The sequence below is a fragment of the Danio aesculapii genome, chromosome 4 (genome assembly GCF_903798145.1).
Source record: "Danio aesculapii chromosome 4, fDanAes4.1, whole genome shotgun sequence".
Classification (NCBI taxonomy): Eukaryota; Metazoa; Chordata; class Actinopteri; order Cypriniformes; family Danionidae; genus Danio; species Danio aesculapii.
This window is the reverse complement of record NC_079438.1, coordinates 39,209,163-39,229,565: the sequence shown is the minus strand read 5'-3', so window position 1 is coordinate 39,229,565 and position 20,403 is coordinate 39,209,163. Positions and strand designations below refer to the sequence as shown.

Genomic DNA, 20,403 nt, shown 5'->3' with positions numbered 1-20,403 from the left:
TCTGGAGAAAGTCTTATTTCATTTTGGGTAGAATAAAAGCAGTTTTTAATTAAAAAAAAAAAACATTTTAAGATCAAAATTATTTGCCCCTTTAAGCTATATATTTTTTGATAGTCTACAGAACAAACCATTGTTATACAATAATGTGCCTAATTACCCAAACCTGCCTAGTTAACCTAATTAACCTAGTTAAGCCTTTAAATGTCACTTTTAGCTGTATAGAAGTGTCTTGAAAAATATCTAGTCAAATATTATTCACTGTCATCATGGCAAAGATAAAATAAATCAGTTATTAGAAATGAGTTATTAAAACAATTATGTTTAGAAGTGTGTTGAAAAAAATATTCTCTCCGTTAAACAGAAATTGGGGAAAAAAATTAACAGGGGGGCTAATAATTCAGGGGGGCTAATAATTCTGACTTCAACTGTATATCCTGAAATGTATATCCAGACACATTAGCCATAATTAACAGATGCTGTCTGGTAATGCATTTGACTTAAGTGATTGCTGGTTGATGAGCATCAAAGGAATAAAATGGAGCTAAAAAAATAGGCTTACCATAACAATAGGCATGAAACAACTTGAAAAAAAATTGGCATGGAATAAACGGGAACTACATTTTCAATAGACAAACAAAAATCTCTGATATTCCATGATGTTCCAAAAACTCCCATAGGAATCTTATTATAAGCTGTACACACACTGGCATTAAAAAGTAGAACATTACAATTCTTACAGCCTCTTTAAGCCACTTCTTTAATACCTGATTATATCACTGTGTTCTTCAGGAATTGGTATTTGAAAAGGCGCAAAGGCGTATAACATGTTAATTACATTTTTGGGTCAGTTCAAAGAGGTGCACTAAATATCGACTTTTCACGGTGTTGGCTGTCATCATATCATTCTCCTCGCTCTCTTTCTTGGCTGTGAGATGCAGTGGAGTATGGGATCAGAGGAGGCTTCGCTTCTGTGAAAGCACACTGTTTGAAATTCACCCCTCTCGCAACAACAGGTGAAGGTTGCCATGACAGCCTTCGCTGTGTGTGTGTGTGTGTGTGCGCGCGTGTGTGCACAATAAAGACAGGAGGCACTTGTGAACATGTACATAAATAAAAACCCAATCAGAGGCGTTCCAGTTCACCTCACCCTTTGTTAACTAATGAAAATGTTCAATTAGGGAAGTCTCCTCTCAGGTCGATGCTATCGCTTCTTCTCTTAATGGTCTGGTAGTTAAAGCGGGGTTGTGTGTCCTTTTGGAGAGAACTCAGTATGCCTTTTAAATGGCAGTTTGATTCATGGTAAACATCATTTTGAATTAAACATCAAGTATGGGATTATAAATAATATGATGTTTGTGAAGCTTTTCATAATATTACATTTATTATCATCATGGATAGACTAATAAACATGCTGTCATGTTTTAATTCAGAAATCGCACATAATTTCCACAAATCAACACTGCATTGAATATTAAAATGTAATTTTCTTGTAAAACTTGCAACAAGCTTACACATTACAACCTAAAAATAGTGCTGTTTACTTGCATAAATACGGTACACTCATCTAAATCGCTCATTTAAATTAATATTTTCTATAGGATGCTTTACAATATTATGCTTGTGCATTTACGTTAGATTAGTCAATACTGAAGCCAAATCTGGAGCTAATCTAACAAAATAACTTACAATAATAATCCAAAAATTAGTAGCCCAAAATTTATATGTGTCACAACCACCAGCGATCCAGGTTTGTAGATCGCTGGGAATCCTTCACTTTCGCTCAGAACTGCAAATCTGTCACCATATGGACTACGAATCCTGTCATGCACCACACATTCACATCTGATTCTGTTTTCCGCTAATTGTTTACACACAAGCTAAAGTTGTTCACAACTGATTACAAGTACTTTTAAAGCAGCCAGACACACACACTAGTTGCTGAGTCTTGTTTATCTTTTTTTTTAACATTACCACCCGTTTCCTTTGTCTAGACTTGCTGTGTTTTGAACCTTTGCTTTGTTCTCTCGTTTTGATTCCTTGCTGCTTGTACAAACCATTTGCTTGTTTATTCACCATGATCCCTGCATGCAACTTTTTTGACCATTGCTTGCCTGACTATTTTCATAAAAAACCTGCATTTGGAATCTCAACTGTTGTCAGCGTCCCTCACATAACAATATTTTAGGGAAAACGTTAAAAAAGAGAAACAAAAATTATATAAAATTTTCTTGAAATTTTGCAGTTTGTACATTTGTTTGCAATATGTTGCATTATATCTTTCCATTTCTAAAGATGTTCTGACCTAAATATTATTTTAATAAATATATCTGCTTAATGAATCTGTTTTGTTCAAATTGTTCCACCAATATATATTTCCCATATTCACTGAGAAATGGATAAAAATATTCATTTTCAAAATGGGGTGTACTCAGTTATCCTGAGCACTGTATGACACTGATTAACTTGAAATGCAACGTATACTTTGTGTTTATTTCATATTTAAAATTTTCATCAACGGTAAAAAAATAATATTATTAAATATAAACAGAAACAATATTCGTTTTTTAATGTTTAACATTTTATGGAAAAGAAAGAAGAATGCTGTAGCCACAAGGCTCAGATTTAATCCAAATTAAGAGCAGTATTAGACAAATTTGATTTCATTCATTCATTTTCTTTTCGGCTTAGTCCCTTTATTAATCCAGGGTCGCCACAGCGGAAAAACCGCCTACTTATCCAGCATGTTTTTCCGCAGCGGATGCCTTTCCAGCCGCAACCCATCACTGGGAAACATCCATACATACTCATTCGCATACATACACTACGGACAATTTAGCCTACGCAATTCACCTGTACCGCATGTCTTTGGATTGTGAGGAAAATTGAAGCACCCAGATGAAACCCACGCGAATACAGGGAGCACATGTAAACTCCACACAGAAACGCCAAGATCCAGCCGAGGCTCGAACCAGCGACCTTCTTGCTGTGAGGCGACAGCACTACCTACTGCGCCACTGCGTCATCCCAAATTTGATTTACTTCTATATATTTTTATACATCTGAAAATAACTTATTTGTTTTTTTATCATATTAAAGTAAGACTTATTGATTGCCTGATTGATTGCTCGCTCTATTGATTGATTGATATGGTAATTGCGGTTTCTCTTCCTGCCATTTAATTAAACATGAACATGTGTCCAATTTCAATTCAAAATTGACATTTCATGTTTTACTTCAGCTGATTTTTAAGCTGTAACATTTTGTTCAGACTGTGTCCACGCGCCACCCAGTCATCTCTCTGTGCATGGATCATGTAGCCTGTCATTGTGTGGGTATTAACAGAAATCTAAAAAGCACAGTATGATGACTCTTTAATCTCCCAAAGTACAAAGGTAAACAAACACAGCATGTGCCACTAGCAGTTGTCAGTCCGGTAATCAATCCCCATGCCTCTTGTACCCTGCTTTCTGCTTGTAAATGTCAACCTGGGCAGGACATCCCAGGGTAATGGAAACAGCACAGAAAAGACAAGCAAAAAAAACACAGTCGGACCAGAACGTTTTATACCATGCACACAGATAACACAGTCAATCCTGTCCAAGAATGTCCCTTCGCAACAGCCGTCAAAGCACAAATATCCTCCGTCCGTCTCTTCGATAGAGGACGACCATAATAATTTGATTATAAAGTTTAAAATGCCATTGTCACATTGACGTTCGCCCGAGAGCAGAAGGACTCAGAAGGTTGCATCTCATTACGCTCCACCTTCAAGCTCGGACTGTTTGATTTTTGCACATTGGAGTCTACTGAGGCTAATATGAGACGCTTTATTGGGATTAAGTTCATGCAAAAAGGTCGTTTCATTACAGGTGGAATGATTTAAGAATTAGTCTCTTTAGCGGAAGTGGCATTTAGAGGATTCGAATTCTCTGACCTTTTCTGAAAACGTTTGTGTTCTGCACTTTCCAAGAGAACTGTATATTTTATTGTTGCCTGATGTCATTTAAGAGAGCTGGAAGTGGATATTTCAGGGTTAGAAATATTAGATATGATGGATAAAATAAGCCTTAGGTGGAAAACTACTATATTAAATGCACATGTTTTGAATCTATAGCATGCTTAATGAATTAATTTCAGGGTTTTCCTAGTACTGAGTTATAGCTGGAAGGGCATCTGCTGTGTAAAACATATGCTTGAATAGATGGCGGTATATTCCGCTGTGGTGACACCTGATAAATAACAGACTAAGCTAAAGGAAAATCAATGAATTAATGAATTTCAGAGTTAGAATTATGATGGATAAAATTTGCCTAGGTGGAAAACTACATTAAATGCACATCTTTATACAACCCAGGCTCATTCTGAGAACGTAGTCCCGTGGACGTTTCTGGAGACCGCGAAATACGTAGCCGGGGGTACGTACGGCTGCATTTCATTTTTTTAAGCGAACGCTGCGGGGCGGTGTGACGCCGTTCCTTTCGGCACTTGCCGGCCGGCCAGCCGGCCGCTCGCCTCCGTGTGGAGGGCTTTCCCGCTGCAACCAGTTTGTCCGGTTAGCTCTTCGTGTACTCTGGCGGACTCGAGGCGCAGAGAGGGGCTGACCACGACGACGACGACCGGGTTCGAGTCCGGGGAAGAGCGGTTCCAGAAATCAGGTAAGAAAACAAAAACAAAATCCAAAAAATGAAGCGAACAAGTTCGTCACAGGGTGAGAATGTGGTCAAAATCCGAAAACGTGGTAAAAATCAGACAAGGGCTTTTCTTTTTCTGGACGGCTTTTGTGAATCGTTGTTGGTTGGGTTTAGGGACGGAGGAGGGTGGGTCAGCCGATTGGCCGGTCGCACGGTAAATCATTCTGTCATCAAGGCAGACAGGCGGAAGGTCGTTCGACAGCGGCCTCCAGCGGGTTTACGCGAGAACGGCGCGGGCAAAAAGCGCGCACAGCGGCCTCTCGCGGATACGCGAAAACAAAAACTGCAAAAATACGTACCTCCCGGGACGTATTTCACGGTCTCCAGAAATGTCCACGGGACTACGTTCTCAGAATGAGCCTGGGTTGTCTTTATAATATTAAACAGTATATATATTTTTAATTAATTAACGTTAAAGCATATTTAAATTGTTAACTAATTGTATTGATCACAATGAAAACATTTGGCTGTTCCATCTAGTTGTTTGATTATTTTAGAATATACTAAGAATTATGAAAAATCAATAAGAGACAACATAAATATTCTCAGTTTCTCTGGATTTATTATTTATTGGATATGGGTTAGAATAAATTGTTAATATTTGGTTTATTCTATAAATGCATTTGTTTTATTCTATGAATTAATTTCTATCAAATTTCAAATAAAAGCTAATTGAGCTTTTTTCTATCAGAAATTCACAATTGGTCAGAATAACATTAATTAATGCTTCCTAAAAATGAACATAAACATAGCATCTTTTTAATTTATGCATTGTTTAATAAAAAAGCTCTATTACTTTCTATTTTTAAACTGAAGAAGGTGCAAGTGGTCTCTTCATGTTTTCCATCAATTCATTCATTCGTTTTTGGAGATTCCAAATCTCATTGCTATGACTGTGTAGAAAATGAAGAAAGCTATAATAAATATAATATTTTAATCCTATTCAAATATAATTAAGATCACTTTATATTTTAAACTTTCAGTGAGGTTTTTTATTGCATGTTAATTGCATTTTTGAGATTTTAATTTTGATGTATATTTTACATCAAGTATATTTTAGAGACAAATCACAAAAGTGAGCAAAAGAATTTAGGTACACGCTTGTTTGTTACAAAAATAGACAAATGATGTTATTAATAGTGAAATAGCTGTATAAAATATATTAAAAATATGCAATGTTAGATAGCTAAATTTGTGTGCGTGTGTCCCTCTATGTACAGGCAGTCCAGGTTTTCACAAATTTTCTTACAAATGCAGTAAACAAGAAAAAAGTGCAATCTAAATTTATAAATGCAATCTAAAGTATTAAAATACCATTGTTATTACGTCTTCATAAAACAAAAATGTCTAGTGCTGAGTAAAATCAGACAAAACTTTCAATTGTGAAAATCCTCAATTGTAACAATTATACATAATTACAGTATTTTATTACTTATTTTTTTTGCTACAATTGCAAATCATTTTCTGTTAGCGTTACAGAAATGGGAATGTATTTACATCCTGTCAAGTGTGACTTCTTTCCTATAAAGAGCACTATTTAATAAAATTCACTGTTATTTCTGACTGATTTTCTCTTCTTGGTCACACGCTCATGTAAAATCATCTCTTAGTACCATTTTCACCTACAAGAAGCTTCTGTCACAAGCGATGGCAGCCGATTTTAATTATAGACAGAGAATTTCAGAGCTGCTACATTCCTCCATAACAGGAACAATGAAGAGTGATCAAGGTAATTACTGCCTTTCCTCTCTCTTTATTATAGTGATTTTTTTCTAAGCCAATCAGAGTATGCCAGTCTTTTCATAGGAGTTCAGAAACGTTTGCACCATCTTTATGACCATGAGTCCAGTAATAATGTTTGCATGGTATAAGTGCTGCCTTATTAGTGAAGGTTAGTAAAGTGTCTATTGTTGACTCTTAAACGGCGGCAAAGAAATAGAAAGAGATTCTGATAAGCCAGACTGAGGCATCTCACATGTCAAAGCCTCGCTATTTGAGCTGGTCATCTTTTTTATGTCGAGGTCTGACAGAAGGTGTTTTTCACCCTTAAATGGTTTGATTCATGAGAAGTCTTGAGAGGCGGCAGATCAGACGATGGTCTGTGGCATTTCCTTTGTGTGGCTGAATGACTTTTTGAAGATTTATGGCCATGAGGAGCTACAGGAAAACATTGAGGGCGCAAGAGGGGAGATAAATGAAGAGACATTCACTGCGACAATAAAAGCTCCGGAGGGAGGTGAGGCAATGATCTGTGTTAAGGGAGATGATTGCGTATTAAAGTCTGTGTTTTTTGCGTGTATGTGCAAGGGGCATGTGAAAAACAGAGGATTAGGGAACAAGGGAGCAAATGCCGAAAAATTTATTTAAGCAGTCTTTACAGGATTTGGAAATGAAATGCATTTAAAAGTATTTCTCTTCAAGGCAAAACTTGAATTTGGTAGTTTTTAGTTTAGTTTGTCTATTTGCTTTGAGCAATAATATATATATTTGGATGCAGATATCCCATAGTGTTAGAGTTCCTGACCTGAATGCAGATATATAAACCAATATACATGTACAATACCCAAATTTCCAAGTCAAAGAAAGTGGAGCCTTTGAGTAACACCAAATTACACTGTAAAAATGCAGGGTTCCACACAATTTAAGTTAACTTAACACTTTTAACAAACTTATGTGGATTGAACATAAAAAAATTAAGTTGTCCCAATGAAATCTCAAGAATTGTGTTGTTTCAGCTCATTATAAATAAGAAGCTTGAACAAGAAAATATATATATGTTTATAATTTTTTTTTGAGTGTACCTGCAACTACCTATACACTATATTTTAATAACCACAGACAAACAATTTTTTTATTTGCAAGCTGTTTCAAACTCTTGAAACAAACTTCAAATGGGTTTGTTTGTTTGGTCTGTTCTAAATAATCTCACACCAGTTTGATTTGATGTGATTTGACACTTTAAGAATATCACAGTCATTCATATGTCCTTGGCAGCTAATGGACCTAGAAGTATCCATCTTATTTTGCAGATTAAATGCTCTCATTTTACATGCAAGGTTGAAACACTTCCTAACACAGACTTAGCTTTTTTTTTTTTGTTGACTAACTGAAAACGCAGTCATGTTGTCTTGATCAAGTCAAGTCAAGTCGAGCTTTATTGTCATTCTTCTACATGTGTGGACATACAGAGAAATGAAATGTCATGTCTCGCAGGTCAACGGTGCTACATAAATTAATCATAATATAAACACAACACTGGGCATAAGAGCTATGTTAAAAAAAAAACTTAACTAACATATACTATAAGATACTTAACTATACAGATATGACAGGCCATACAAGAGATAGCCTGTAAATATTCAGGCTATATTTACATGAGACTGAACAATGAATTGGTGCAGGATATTGCGCAAGAGAGGTATTAAAGGTGAATATTGCGCAAAAGAGGTACAGGTATTTAAGGTTTAATATTGTGCAAAAGAGTTATTTAAGGTTTAAGCGAGCAGTGCAACATGATTGTGGTACATTTATAGTAAACATTGTTTTCCTTATTGATCCCATGTAAGATGGAGTTTAGATAAAGTGTCAGGTGCATAAGAGTGTTTCTAGAGGTGGTTTGTCAAGCCCACTCACCTGTATGAAGCACAATTTGAAATGCACAATGTTTCTAAGAGATATGGAGTGATTAAGAGAGTGTCTATAGTGCAAATGCGCAACCTGGTGCAATAGTCAGAGAGATGAGATGGTGTCTTTTCTACAGGTGGTTTGTTAAGCCCACTCACCTCTATGGCACATACTCAGGAATGCATGAGATTTCAGAGGGGGGTAAATTGACTGGAGTTGAGGGCTCTAACAGCCTGTAGGAAGAAGCTAGTAGTGTAGCTGAGCAGGCTCTAATACTTCTAAACCTTCTTCCTGATGGCAGCAGCTGGAAGAGACTGTGAAAGGGATAGGTAGAGTCTTTCACAACACTAACAGACATTTTTCACAATGTTAACAGAAACCTGCTTTAGTAAAGTGACTTCATGAGTTGAGCTATATACATCACAACATTAAAATGGACAACAGATGTTTTGCAGTGGCAAATTTGGAAAGTCACTGCACAGCATGATGTAGACACAGCAAAAAAAAAAAAAGTCATCATCTTGACTTTGGTCATCCAGTGCAATCCAAAAAATTTAAAAAATTAACATTATTGCAGTATAACTAGCGTTAATATTAATATTAACATTTAGTATAACAAATAAAATTCTGGAAATGCAAGAGCCAAAATATTAATAAATTGTTATGGCAAGTAGTCAAGGGTTGGGAGTGTGAATGTGTGTCCTGACTGAGTACCACAGAGAGGCTCCAGGAGGATAAAAGGAGGAAGGATAAAAGAAAATCTCTAGGAGGATAACAACAGGATAGATAGTCTCTACTGCACAGTGAAAGCCAGATAGGAAGAACTATGCTTGTAAATCCTAAATCCCCTGGCATCAAAGAGGTGTGCAAGTAACTAATGCTAGAGTCCTGTATTTAACTCTCTTGTTAGAATTCCCAGTCTGTCCACTTCCCATTGGAAATGTCGATTTGAATCCCACTGAGAAGGGGTGAGTCAATCCAGATTGGTTACATTGGTATTACTGGTAATGACACCAGTGTGATTAAAACATCACTTCCTTGGCCTCAAGTGGCACACTTGCAACTGACTAGAGGCTGCAGTTTTTAGTGTCCCTATAAGCGCAATTACCTCACAAGTAAAACTGGAGGGGTTGAATCGGTGCAACCCGGTTAGGTGTGAGATTTAAGGGGATGAGCATGACAGAGGTCATCTTGCAAGAGCTGGGTGACTAAACCAGGGATGCCCAAACTAGGTCCGTGGGCCAAAGTTGGCTCACAGTAATCTTTGATTTGGCCCGCCATCCCATCTGAGAAGAGAGGAAGATTTATGGGCATGGTTTAGAGATTGTCATTTCAAATCTAATGTACCCTTTTGTTTGTTTGTTTAATTGTTAATACCTAACTGAAATTAAATGTTTTAATTAAATGGTGTAAACTAATCAGATTTAGATTAAATGTACATCCTGTCACCAGACAGATAAAGGACAAATCAAGGCAAAGGCAGATTCTGCATGACTAGTGTACTCATAATTGAAATCTACTGTTATAAATGTGATCGTTTACATTATCATTGCAATAAGTATTATTTTAAATGTTATACTGCATTAGTTAATATGTTTTAAAGTAATGCTTTCTATTTACTTTTAAATCTACTGAAATAAATTAGGAAATTACCCATGGCAACTTTCAGGGCCACTTCTCTTCTCTATCTACACGGCATCTTTAGGAACAGTCATCCAGAAACATGGTTTTTCCTACCACTGCTATGCTGACGACACCCAGCTATACCTCTCTTTCCACCCTGATGATCCCTCGGTTCCAGCTCGCATTTCAGCCTGCCTGTCAGACATTTCACTCTGGATGAAAGATCATCATCTCCAGCTTAACCTCATGAAAACGGAAATGCTTGAAGTTTCTGCCAACCAGACTCTTCACCATAACTTTTCAATCCAGATGGATGGAGCAACCATCACTGCATCCAAAATGGTAAAAAGCCTTGGAGTTACGATTGATGACCAACTGAACTTCTCTGACCACATTTCTAGAACTGCTCGATCTTGCAGATTCGCACTCTACAACATCAGAAAGGTCCGACCCTTCCTATCTGAACATACAACTCAACTTATTGTTCAAGCTCTTGTCCTCTCCAAACTGGACTATTGCAACTCTCTGCTAGCCGGGCTACCAGCTAGTTCTATCAAACCTCTTCAGCTGCTTCAGAACGCAGCAGCACGAGTGGTCTTTGATGAACCCAAAAGAGCACATGTCACTCCGCTACTCACCCGTTTGCACTGGCTGCCAGTTGCTGCCCGCATCAAATTCAAAGCTCTGATGTTTGCTTACAAAGTGACCTCTAGCTGTGCTCCTTCGTATCTGCTCTCACTTCTGCAGATATATGTGCCCTCCAGAAACTTGCGTTCTGTGAATGAACGTCGCCTCGTTGTTCCATCCCAAAGAGGGAAGAAATCACTTTCCCGAACTCTCACATTCAATCTGCCCAGTTGGTGGAATGAACTCCCTAACTACATCAGAACAGCCGAGTCACTTGCTGTCTTCAAGAAACGACTAAAAACGCAACTGTTTAGTCTCCACTTTCCTTCCTAATCTGCAATTGCCTCTCTGGCTATACCACTAACTGTGCCCTCTTTCTCTCTCTCTCTCTCTCTCAAAAAAAAAAAAAAAAAAAAAAAAATTTCTACTAATGTTTTGCTTCTTAGACTTTTACACACCTGAAACTTGTCTATAGCACTTGTTCACTGCTGCTCTTGTAGTTGTGTAAATTGCTTCCTTGTCCTCATTTGTAAGTCGCTTTGGATAAAAGCGTCTGCTAAATGACTAAATGTAAATGTAAATGTAAACTTTAATGTAATATAGCGGTATATTTACCTTCGACCTACAGTTCTCAATATTTGGCCCTTTTGACCCTTTATACAAAACAGTCTGGGCAGACCTGGACTAAACTATGCTTCATATACCTTTAAAGGGGGACAGGTGACTGACAAATTGTGGTCTTTAGTATTCATGTTAGTACATCTCATTGGATATGCCAATTTGAATCTTGCTTGAATTAGGGCAAGTAGAACTGGAGGGGTTGCACTGGTGCATTGAGGTGTAGAGGGATGATTCTAACTAAGAAAACTCTACACTGCAGGCATCAAGATGTGCACCAGTAAATACCACATGCTCTTTTTTGGTGCACTTGCCTCCCACTCAAAACACCCGTTTGCATGAAAGGCTAGACTGGTGCTGTGACCCGGATGAGAGTGAGGATTAGGAGGGTGAGTGTAAAGGTGGCAAGCAAACAAACAAAAGCTGTGTAGGTAAACCCTACTCTAATGGCCTCAAGATGTTTTATACTCGAGTTTGCAGTCTTAAAAATCCTTCTTAGTGAACCTCCCTTCTTCTGGACACAGTAGTTTGAATCGCTGATTGGTGATAGGTAAGTAGAGCGAGAGATGTTGCATTGGTGCTGTGACAAATACAGGTGTGTGAGGTTTAGGTGGAAGAGCATAACAGAAGCACAGCAGAGACTAATGCTTGAGGTTGCAGTCTTCCTTGTCAGTGTGTACACCTCCCATTGAAAATGCTAGTTTGAATCCTGCTTAGGGGAGCATTTCCCAAGGACATAGGTCATGGATGAACTACCATAGTATGTGGCACCATGTGGGAAATAAATGGGACAAGCATTTCCTAAACTCTATTGCAGCTACATTGTTTTAACCATGTTAGTTAAAGCTAACTCCATCAGCTCCAAAGAACACAGCAAATAGACACAATGTGATGAAATTGGTGCTGTGACAGGGGTGAGAGTTTTGGTGGGTAATGAAGGTAAACCTCACCTCCCTGATCCAAAAAGCATCCTTGTTAGCATGCCAGTCATCCATGCTTGATATGCTGTTTCAAATCCCACTTGGAGATGGGTAAGAAGAACCAAAAAAAAAACTCTTACCTTGAATTAGCAAATCGCAAATAGACCTGTTTCGTTGGATTCTGGTGCTTTAACACTAATATGTTATTTCCCAAGAATGGGTATGTGTGTTAATGGCTCATCCCTGATAGACATATCATTACATGTACACAATATGCACATATGGAAACTTGAGCAGTGTTTGCATTAAGCCATTAATGAGATAATCACAGTGTAATGTCATGGGTTAATGAGATGTGCCTCTAAAATAATCAACAGAAGCTATCAACAATCATTCTCTATGTTAAATTGTGTCATCCCAGCGCAGACCATGATAAGTTTCAATTAATTTTGAGCTGACAGACATATGAACCTCAGACTGTGTAATGTGGGCCTACTTCATCTACTTCATGACAGTTGCCCCGCTGTGAGATCTTGATCATTGATTTTCATGTCTTAAGTCTTGTAGATCAACTGCCGCCTTATCTAGAGCCCCTCTCAATCTCACGGTCTCATTTAAACAATTAGCATTCAACACACACTTAAGATTCGAAAATAAAAAACAAGCCCAGTGTATACGTTTTGAACAATTCACTCTCTAGAAGTTTTATCTGTGTGATTGGCTTGATGTTATGACACCAAGCTTTGCAAAAATACTGCTTTGCCCAACACATTCTCACTCCTGACTCGTACTGATGACACTTCGTTACTCTTTGACGCTTTGGGTTGCACCCCTCATGCGTCATTTTATGACACGCATGTTCGTCAGTTGCTTTAGTTGAGAAACTTTTTGTGCACATATGCTGATGCAAAAGACATTTTCAATGTTAGCGTTATGGCTAAATGAAATATTGGGTCATATTTTTTGCCGTTATTGGGATATGAATTTGCCTAAAGTAAACAGTCAAAATAATTTGACACATTACGCTACGAATACATTAACAAGCTCATAAGCCAGCCCTAACCCAACCACATTTTAATATGGAACACAGGATATAACTACAGTTGCAGATTATTGAAAAGATACAAATATTCTATAGTCTTCAGAGGCAGTCTCCATTCGCTGCACAGCTCAGACGTTGAATGTAATAGATTCAAATTCAAATACTACTGGCTCCCTCTGTCTCACATAAGCAATCACATCTTTTTTAAGGGCAAGATATCGTAAGTAAGTGGGAGCCGTATTGTTTCAGTGACTGAAACCTCACAAACTACTCAATAAAAACATTGTTTGGCTTCACAAGACTTGAAATGCAACACAACTTGTTTGCATCACTTTGATGGAGTTGTTTTTGCAATATATACACATGACTCCCCATGTATTTGCCTGCTGCTTATTTATGTTGTTCAGAAGTGGGTAGGTTTAGGGTTAGGTGCGAGGTTATCCAAAATATTTCTGAAATTATGCATTTTCATTAAATGATTAGTATTTTAAAAATACATGTGAACCATTTAATGGGATGCATTATGTGAACAATCCAAAGCATCAGCCCAGCAAGCATTTTAAAAAAAAAAAAAAGATGTCTAATAGACGTTTAAACATAGTCTTCCTGGCTAAAACAAGGCTAAATTTGGACTGTCAGTGAAAACCTAATAGATGTCTAAGAATAGGCCAAAACTAGACTAGTCATCAAATAAACAGGAATGAATCACTACACATGTAAAGTCTGACTAATCTGTCTATTTGACAACTTGTCTAGTATTGGTCTATTCTTAGACATTTATTAGATTTTCACTGACAGCCCAAGTTTAGTCTTGTTTTAGCCAAGCTGTCTATATTTAGATGTATATTAGATGTCTATTAAACACAAAATTGTTTGCTGGAAGAGAACCCATATATCAAAAAAATAATGTCAGAGGGGTACCCGAAGCATCACAAATTGGATAAAAGGGGTCCTGACTGAGCATCAATATGTGACGAGCAGGGAGTGAGAATTTGTTGCTCTCCCCTACTCAAATTAGAGATATTTTGTTGGCATCCACATGACAAAATATCATTATGGTTGTGAATAAACGGTTCGGAGAAGATTAGTGTAAGGTCACACTCTATCAGACAGCGCCCTCCGACTGTCAATTAAGATGGTCTGTGATGGAGAAAGAGAAAAAGAGAGAAATGATGGGACAAAGCAATTTTAAAATGAGATAATTATTCTGATGGCAAGCCAAGATTAGATATGAAAACGCACTGGAATCGGTCTGAGACACAGCAGGCTCTGGATCATAGTGGCTTTTGGTTATTAATTCATTTGTGTGTTCTGAGAGGCTAATGATGATGTACAATCTCTGTTAGGTTTCATGTTAAATATTGTCAGTTTGTGTGAAAATATTTCCAACGGCTTATTTAATTTCACAGTTTCTTATAGAATAAACACAAAATGCACAAATTAATGAAACGATTTTCATTAGTTTATGAATGTTAGACAAAGTCTTTATAAATAAAACTGAATTGTACTCAATAAGTCTAAATAATAAAAAATTAAAAAATGCTTAAATCTTTTTTGTTCTTTATCAAATGTTGTAAATTATAATTCAGCTTGATGTTTTTAGTCAGTTTCATGTCATTTAAGTTGAAATAGCAGCAACTCATTTTGTAAAATGCAGGAAGAAAGTCCCCAACACTTATATTTGGAGACTAAATAGTTGACCATTCTTGCTTTACCTTTTTTCTCTCCCTTTCTCAGTTTTCCCATCTCAGCCATGCCTTCTGCTTTACTCCACAAGAGTGATGCCTGCTGTGAGCTGAGCCCATCTGCTTGGATGACTCTTGAATGAGTGAACTCCTCTCTATTACACTCATACACTCACATCAGACTCTTCACCATGGTCAGATTATGATCCAAACCCCAGCTTCAATGTTTCCCAGTGCCAGGTATTTATGTCCCCAACAGCTTTGTGCCAGACGGAGCCAAGTGGCTTATAAGAACAAGATATGATTGACCTTTTCCTGCTTGATCTTGGCTTCTCAATGGATTTATAGACCTGGCATCCAACAACATGAGCTGCCCTTTTAATCAGGGTTTAGATTCAGCTTTGTTTTAACTCTGACTAAGTCTAGAGGAAGCACACAAGCTAGATCTGCAGTATAAGTTCAATCACTCATGGTGCTCATTTTGTAATGCAATTAATAAAAAATGGTCTTCTAAAAAATTTATATCTAGCTTTAGAAATTCTGACTCATTCTAGTGAATATTATATTCATATATAAAATAGTGAAAGGTATGATTTATTGTAGTAAGCATGATTTATTACGATTCATTGTAGTGAACATGATTTATTCTGAATCATTTTGATTCATTGTAGTGAGTCCTAAATGATCCTCTGTTTTGATATATCCTATGTATATTATTGAAAGGTCTGATTAATTAAAGTAAGTTGAACTGCTTTAAGTACATTTTAAAGCCTCTCTTCTTTTAAAAGAACTTATTACCAACCCTTTCCCTTATATGTTGCAGTGAAAAATCTGATTTAATAAGTGAATTTCATTAATTCATGAAAGACTTTTCTCTCATTGTCTTATATAGCAATGTAAAGTCAATTTAAAGAGCTGGATTTTATTTTAAATACATCTAAAAAATTAATCTGAATCATTCTAGTGAATCTGATTCACTCTAGTGGATTCTCTTATAATGTGTGATTTGTAATGTAATGAACAAAATTCTCCCACTTATATGTGGAAATGGTCTAAATCAAGTTTATTTGGATGGTTGCTTAAAAAATCAGTTGAATCAATTAACAAAGACAACAGACCCAAATCTTAGACCTGTTTTCAACTCATATGTTGTCTTTACAATAAATTATTCTTGCTTGAAGTTTGATATTACCCTAGCTTAGATTAAGTATTTTACATTTATTCACTATTTATTCATATTTTAATTTATTCCCAAACATTCTGCCAACCAAAAAATACAATATGTGCAAATCAGAATAGCTTGACAACAGTTTAAGTCATTCATTCATTTTCCTTCAGCTTAGTCTCTATTTCAGAGGTTGTTACAGCGGAATGAACCACCAACAATTGCAGCATGTTTTTACACAAAGGATGCCCTTCCAGCTGCAACCCAGTACTGGGAAACACCCACACACACTCATGCACTGCAGATAATTTAGGTTATTTAATTCACCTATAGCGCATGTCTTTGGACTGTGGGGGGAACCGGAGCACTTGGAGAAAACCCACACGAACACAAGGACAACAGGCAAACTCCCCACAGAAATACCAACTGGCCCAGCCTGGACTCGAACCAGCGACCTTCTTGCTGTGAGGCAACAGTGCTAACCACTGGGCTACCGTCCTACCCCTTACAATTGAACTATTTCAAATTATTAGGCTTCAATTTTATTCATAAATTCAAATTTATTCGATCCAATTCCAGGTAGACATCACTATTTACAGATGTAAACAGGGTATAAACTGTTCTGAACTTGTCTACTTTTGCTTCTTTTAAGGTAGTCAAAATGCATTTGATTGGATTAATTTCATAGTTTAAATACTCACATTGAATGTGTTTAAACAAACACATAAGATCAAGATCCTTAAGGGGCACACAGTGATAACATGCACCAAACAAACCCAGAATAGGTGGTCACAAAAGATGCACTGAACATATAAGGGGTAAACAACAATGCAATCTTGGCTGAAGGCTTGTGAACAACAACACTCATAATTCATGTCCCAAAAGCTTTACGGGTTTCGTTTTTGTTGTTGTTGAACACAAAAGACAATATTTTGAAGACTTGACATCTATAGTGGGAAAAATATATATTACAGAAGTCAGTGGCTACCGGATTCCAACAATCAACAGAAGAAAGAAACTGTGAGTGAGTGAGTAAATGGTGTATCTTTAAAATCAGTTGAAAGCAGGGCCATAACATTCCAAACCTGATCTTTAAAAAAACTAGACAGCAGACAGTCTTCAACAGATCTTCAACCGATTTTGGGCCAAAAATTGTACGACAACGTGCAGTCTCAATTGGTTGTTGTTCGTTCATTCCTGACCTCAGCCTTGACCTTAATCTCTCCACACAACTTTAACTCTATGCGTATTTTTAGATTCTGTAGGTGACCAATCTACAATATTTCACATTCAAGCTTATGCTAATGAATAGCTATAATCTATTCTCAACCCACAGTGCTGAGGGGCGTTTGACAGTCATAACCAGAGGCCTAAAATAGCACACTGATCCATTTCCTGCACCTCTCAAGGGATGCTTCATATGTGTAGCTTAATTGTGTACATTACACTGAACAATGGAAGTAGGGCTGGGCAATAAATAAAAAAGTCCGCCCACTTGCAGTCTACAATGCCATAGCAACCAACCTGTGGATTTCCATGGCAGATGGTCATAAGGAATTTAATCGCCCGTGTTTCTTAACTTCTCATGGTGTGTGGCATAACAAGATTCCAGATGTAATTAAACGCCACAGGTTTCCTCAAAGGGCCACTGGATAAGCGTTGGGGCAACTGGCAGATGAGGTCTCCTCTGATATGAAGAACTGATTTGAATATGAATACACTTGATCGATGTTCTGCAGATGTCGAGCAGAGGTGTTTTCTTGTGCGAATACTGACATGTTGTATTTGTGAGCTGAGCAACAGGTGCTAAACAGCCCAGACTCCATTACAGCCATCTGTCCGGTTCGGGCAGGATCACAGTGTGGTTGTGTTGGACTCGCTCCATTGATTGTCCGTCACCAGAGGAAATGACAACCTAAATGTGTCTCTCTGACCAGCTGTGTGCACAGCAACAACAGCGTGACAGCGGTGGGGGGCGCAGGGGAAACATTGAGCTGGTACGGGACTCACGGTCAGACACTGTGTGTGTCCATGTGTGTGTGTAAATGTGTGTTAGTTGCTATGGTTTCTAAAACTCATGCTCATTTCAAAGCACTGTGTGCAACACGTACTTCATGTGAGAGGTGTAAATGAGCCAAACCAATCCCAAGAGAAAACATAAGCAATTTTACAAGTTGGCAGTTTTACGATTTCATAAAATGTGATCTGCATAGACATAAATCTTAAACATTACAGCCCTAAACCTTACCTTCATTTGGATATGAAATGACTGTACAGAAATAAGATGGGCAAATTCTTTGAAATGTAATAAATAAATAAATAAAAATAAATAAATAAATAAATAAATAAATAAATTATTGATGACGTTGAAATGATCTCTAGGGAGGGTTAGATATAGGAAATGGCACATAATTGGGCATGAAAGATTACTTATTTTAAAAAAATAATAATTAAATGATATATTTGATATGCTGGGTATATTTGGTTTATTTTTAAATATATTTTATTTATACACTTGAGTGAATTGCCAGTTTATATTCATAAAATAACACTGATAAATGATACATGCAGCAGCTTTTGTTTAAACTGCTAAATATTAATAACAACACTAATAAATGATGAATGTAGTTGCTGTGTTTTACATTTATATTAGGTATCTGCACCTTTTCACAAACCTTTTACACCTGTTGAAGAGATTTTCCTTTTCCTTTTCTGAAATATGTGTATCTTATTTTGGCCCTTTTTTTATTTTCATATACATAATACAAATAAAATGGAAAAATTCAATGTTATATTTTAATTTATAACAAATTAATGGGGGAAATGGGTTTAAATTACATTGGTAAAGTATTAAGTTTTAATACGCCAGACAAGATGTTATATATGTATTTTTGTATTCTTCTATAAACTATTAATGTGCATGACATTTTAAATCAGGAAAAAACTGTGTGATCTTCATTACTTTTTTCATTATTCATTTTAAATTAGACTTTTATAAAATATTAAATATATGTTTTAGAAATTATTACTACTAATATTATTACTAATAATGGATAAAAGAAGAAACTGCAGCTTTGCTCATCAGTCAGAGGAGTTGAACATAATTAGCTTGTCACTTTTGCAGTGTTTTGTTCCAGGTCATGTCTCATTTGTACTTGCGATCAAATGCACACAAAAGAGAGAGATTTCACTCAAGCAGAAAAGCTTTGTATCGGTACACCGTGAGCCCCGTCTCAAACCTGTGCAGATAAGTCCGTGCTCATTCATATTCATGAGTTTTGTTTGTCATTTGCATAATTTAAAAGGCAAATGTTTCTGCTTCCCTCAAACCTACAGAGCTCCATTTATGTTGTCACATTCACCTGATTTAGTTAATTTGCTCAGGGCTCTAAGATAGAGTTTTGAAAGATTCAAATTTTCTTACCTGAGACCTGAAACTCAGAAATCGGAAATCCAATAAAGGTGTCAGTGCAGAGGTCAAAAAAGCGTCCCTTTCAGTCTCCCATTGTCTTCAGCATATTATGTTATTCTCCATAGTAGATGCTTGTCTTCCTTTCTTTTTTTCTCTGTGTGCAACCCAATGATGCGCTCTGGTTGGTGTCAGAAAGTTTCCTCAGGTAGAAGATCTCCAGCTTTATACGCACTTCTCGTCTCTCGCTCTTTTACTTCATTAGCTGCTGTCTGTGGAAAGGAGGTGAGAGAGCGCTCTCATCCGCTGCTCTCTTCTCTCTGCATGCCACATGCTTCTCCGCTACTCCCTCTCTCTTTCTCACCTCTTTCTTGGTTTATTTCTGTGTTTCTTTTCTTCTGTGTGTCACAGGCTCTCTTTACACCTGTCTATCTCTCTCTCTCTCTCTCTCTGTTTTTCTCTCTCTCTCTACTCCACATTTAATTGGCCACGGTGCACCTGTAGCTCTGATTGGTTGACAGATGAATGACTTCAGCTTTTTTTTTTTCAGAACAGCTGCTGACCAATCAATGACCCACAACAAGCTTCTGCTTCTGACACTTTGCTCAAAAACTGCTCAATTTGAGCCCAGGACAAGCTGTCCAAAATGAGGTATGTCTCAGTTATGCTTACATGGACATCAGTATTCAAATTATTTCCCTTATTCTGAATACGACAATATTATTAAGGTGTTTACATGAGTTGCTTTTAGAATATGTCTTAATTTATTAATGGCACACGCCTTGTGTTTCGTCTTTGGCGTTCCCTACAGAATTAACATGATATGGTTAATATAGTGTTTGCCTTGTGGTTGTGGTACCACATACAGTTATGGATATGTTTAATATTTAATATTATGAAGGCTTCATGTGCAGTCAACTATTTGAAATGATAAACTTAAACAGATGACAGTAAACAGACGACAGTGGTTGTTGCTCAAAGACTTGATCTTTTGTCTGC

The 20,403-nt window shown here is 37.0% G+C and overlaps 1 protein-coding gene across 1 annotated transcript in view; it reads right to left on the bottom strand.

Annotated features, from left to right (window-relative positions):
• Positions 1-19,760, bottom strand: part of drd4-rs (dopamine receptor D4 related sequence) — a 34,807-nt gene extending 15,047 nt beyond the window's left edge. The window contains exon 1 of the mRNA XM_056455049.1: positions 19,420-19,760. The gene's annotated coding sequence lies outside the window, so the exon portion shown is untranslated. The remainder of the gene's footprint in view (positions 1-19,419) is intronic.
• Positions 19,761-20,403: the final 643 nt, after the last annotated feature.